The sequence below is a fragment of the Melitaea cinxia genome, chromosome Z (genome assembly GCF_905220565.1).
Source record: "Melitaea cinxia chromosome Z, ilMelCinx1.1, whole genome shotgun sequence".
NCBI lineage: Eukaryota > Metazoa > Arthropoda > Insecta > Lepidoptera > Nymphalidae > Melitaea > Melitaea cinxia.
Genome location: NC_059424.1, coordinates 11,305,423 through 11,309,786, shown reverse-complemented (window position 1 = coordinate 11,309,786; position 4,364 = coordinate 11,305,423).

Sequence of the window (4,364 nt, the reverse complement as noted above, 5' to 3'; positions counted from 1 at the left end):
TTTTTGTTTTCAAATTGCGTTGCTTTATATTAATAATTGTACAGACACATATAATACTGAACTGTACAGATTTATAACAAAGTTCATTTTTAATAATTAACAGTAAATAACATTGAAAAAACTGCCTTCTCTCTAACAGGTGTCGTGTTTTTGTTTTATATAAAATAAAACTTAGGAGATAGCTTATATATTGTATATAAAATCATGAATAACAGTATAATCAAAGATCGCAAAAAAAATAATAATAAAGAAATTGAGTAAAATATATATTGATGTCGTGATAAATTTAACTGAAATTTAAAAGAATTACCAGTAAATATTTTGTAGATTTAGATAAATTTTATTAATCTCATTTAATTTAGTTTTTTTTAACGGAAAACTTTAATTACAAAATGTTAATGCTTCGTCTATTTGAGTTCAAAACGTCAGCTATATTTTTTTACCTTATAAACATTTTACGTTTTCGTATTATAAGCTTTGTTCGTGTATTAGCGTAAATATAGTTATGTATTTAGAGGTTTAACACCTCGATAGAGCTTTAGAGGGCTTCTTAACGAAAAAAATGACCTAAGTCAATAAATGTGAAATTGTCCCGCTATTAGGTGTAAACGATGTGCTAGATGATGCCAAAAGAATCTATCAAGTTATGTTGTATAGTTGTATAGTAATATAGTCATATACATAAATCGAGCACATGTTATCCAGTTAAAGCCAACTCTAACTTATATATAATTATGTTTATTGAGTTGTTGTACTCCTGATCCTGGTTTAATCAAGCGTTGTCTTCTATTTCTGATCCAAAGCATTGGTACCAAGGTATCGGTAAAAATATATAATTATATAAAGTGCATATAGTATAATTATATAAAGTGCATATAGTGTTCCTTTTTTCTTTAATTATAAAAATCGGATACACTTATTACTAACACTTTTTTAAAGCCGTGATTAAAATAATATTATTAAATTTCGATATAATTTTAATCAATTATTTTATTGTAATATTTTGTAACGTCCTCGTAAATATTTTGTAGTACTAATTGTTGGCTGGCATTCAATGATAAATCACGCTGCTTGCTAATAATGCTTCCTGTGCTAAATGTATAAAAACTTCTACATATAAGTTATACAATGTAGATAGTATGTATTTTTATATAGTGACAAATGACAAAAGATGTATTAATACGAAAGGAACATAAATGTATTAAATATACATGTAATAAGAAACCTTTTTTATCACTGTATAAAGTTAACAGTATTATGTTAACAGCGTTACAGTAGGTGCACATAGTATTCTGTTGTCAATACAATTTGAAATTATTTTAACTTATTTTAGCGAAATTTATATATACTTTTTTTCATAGAAAGTACATTTATGATACTGGCACTAAACTGATGTTTTAAACAATGTTCTATGGACAGCATAAAAATTTTTGAAAATCTTTACATAAAATTTATAATATTTTGCCATATCAGTTTCTATCGCAGCTATTTTATTTGTTTAAGTGTTTTTTCCTATATTACATGTCATTACGATATTTTAGCATAATAATTTTATTTAATTTAAAAATACAGCAATTAAACCACTGGACAAGTAACTTGAAGATTATGAAACAATTTTATTTTTATCTACACGAGAAATGCTTCAAATCGATTATTTTATATAACATTAGTTAAAATATAAAACCCAAACATTTATCAGTGTCTATTTATTAATTTGCTAGATAATTGTTTCAATTGCGTCGCAAGTAGACCGTCCCGATGAGATTTATATATGAGAAACTCTGAAATTATTAAAATGTGGGAAATTGTCATATTTTACGTAGTTTAATACTTTTACTTTAGAGTGACATAGAATTGGCGACTAATTTCTTAAATGTCAGTCACCATAGGCTATACAGTCTATGCGTGTTAAGAAAATAGTCATTGAAATCAATGACCTTTTTACCAAGACCATGTTATCAATCAGTTTAGTCACGCCTCTTGATCAATTACTTCGTAGTTAATTAGCACACCTGTCTGAAGGAATCATTTCCAACTTGTCAATATGCACCCGCCATTATAATCTTAACGTAAATAGAAGTTGTAATTCTTAATGTCTATAACAGTGAAGTCTAATGGCTGATTGCGTTCTATGTTACTGCCGTGTTTCTGAACTTATTCTAAACTGTCATTCTTTCTATATTCGCGAAAATATACTAAAGATGAAGTTTAATCAAAGGGTAATATATATTTTGAGAGATTATTTTTTTACTTAAATCAGAATTATTCGAGTGTTACACTTTGATACATCAACGTCCTTATTCAAAAAATTGTACTGTTAACTTTGTCGGTACAATTGTTTTATTGACTAAGAATTTTCCAATTTTTAATGTGAATTGTTAAACAATTTTATTTTTGTAACTAACATTACTTACAAAGTCAATACAAAAATTGTTTTATTTTAAAACGGTATAGGAAGTAATTATATAAAAGAGTTTATTATTTAGTGTATTTCTTGTTTATTTATTGTAGCTTATTGAATTTGTTTGAATAACCGAATATTGTTTAAATAAGTTCGATCAATTTATAACCCACGTTTCTCGGAAAGGCCATGCACGCACCTAATTTTGCTATTATTATTATTTTTATCTTTTTATTGATGTATTTTACGCATGTAACGATTGTTTTAACTATTATTAGGGCTTAGTTTAAATTTAAAATAAGACCAATGTATGGTTCTACACAAAGCAATGTACCTCCTTATTTGTACGCATAGACAACTTTTAACTAATACAAAATATTATATAACGTGTAGTTTCATTTGAAGTTTACCCGCTATTTAAACTGCATTTTATTTATCACAAAACTTTATTTATATATTCACGATTAAAAACATCTTTCCACATACTCTTACATATAAAAATTATAATTTTCACAATATTTAAATATTTAATGTGCATTTAAAATAAAATGTATATGGTTGATTATTTTTTAATTTCGTTGTATTACAATTATTTACACACATAAAAACTAATTACCAATTTTGAATATAAGTTACATACGATCTTATTTCCATATAGGTACGTAGGTTTGCCTGCTTAATGGCACATATTATATTCAACTTTTTTGCTTTTGTTTTTAATGAAAGCAAAAATATAACTTACTGAATAATGTTAATGCCGTAAGGGTGTACATATTACATGCATATAGTATATAGATATAAAATCAATGATTATTTTGTACCTTAGCAATTAAATTAATTTTACTTTCTTACAACAAATAATATCCTACATGCTGATGATGTAACACTAATCAAAAGATTTTTCTATCTACAAATGATTATTTTCAATGTTAGAAACAGTTACAAATTATTTTGTAGTCTGGTAAATATATCTATCGTTATAGTAGGAGAGCTGGTACCAATTTTTGGGTAGGTATTTGAGGCAAGCTGGCAGGTTTGCAGTTCCGTGTTGGGGTATAATAGGAGAGGTATGTGACAAGTTTTCAGCTTGCCACAAATACCTTCCCAAAAATTGGTCCTACCTCTCGGACTACAACTGTAACGAAGTTTTGTTTACTTAATTTATTATCTTTAACCATTTCTTACCTAAAATCGATAAGATAACACAACGTAACATTAAAAAAAGAAACTATATTAACATTAGTTCTTTAAGTCTGAAAGTTAGAGCGTTGATCAATGATTAACTTCAATCTAGTCTTAAAATAATATATTTACATTGCATACTCGTCACCGTTTAAATTATTCGGATAATTTTTACAGGTAAAAATAGTATAATATTATATAACATGTTCACAAGAAAAGATCAAGGTAATCATAGTTAAAGCAAGAAAGAATTTTAAATTCGAATTAAAATATAATACTACCTAGCAAATTATCTGGTACAAACTCCTTGATCGAAGAGAAATAAATAAATTAAGTACATATTTGTTGAGTTTCAAAATGAATTACAATATTTAATTTGAGCCAAAACAAGTATAAAGCTGACAGATTTTTGAGCAAATTAATAAAATGTATCGTGCATTTTTGTACGCTAATATAGTAAAACACTGCTAATATAACTACAATTACACACTAATTATATTATACCTACATCAGAACTTTTATAACACTCGAATTTAAGATTATTTTAATTTAATTATTAAGAGGGATTTACAGACACGTAACAATAAAAAACAAAAAAAAAAAAATGGAATGAGAGATTCTGATGTACTTTGTTGAAATATTTGGATTATCTAGATGTACTCCTTTATATCCAGGCGGTTTTTATATTCGATATTAACACAAGAAAACAGTCTCTTTAAATAATGAATAAGTTAGAACAGGGCTATTGCCGGTATTCAGATATACGAGTAACTATTTTATC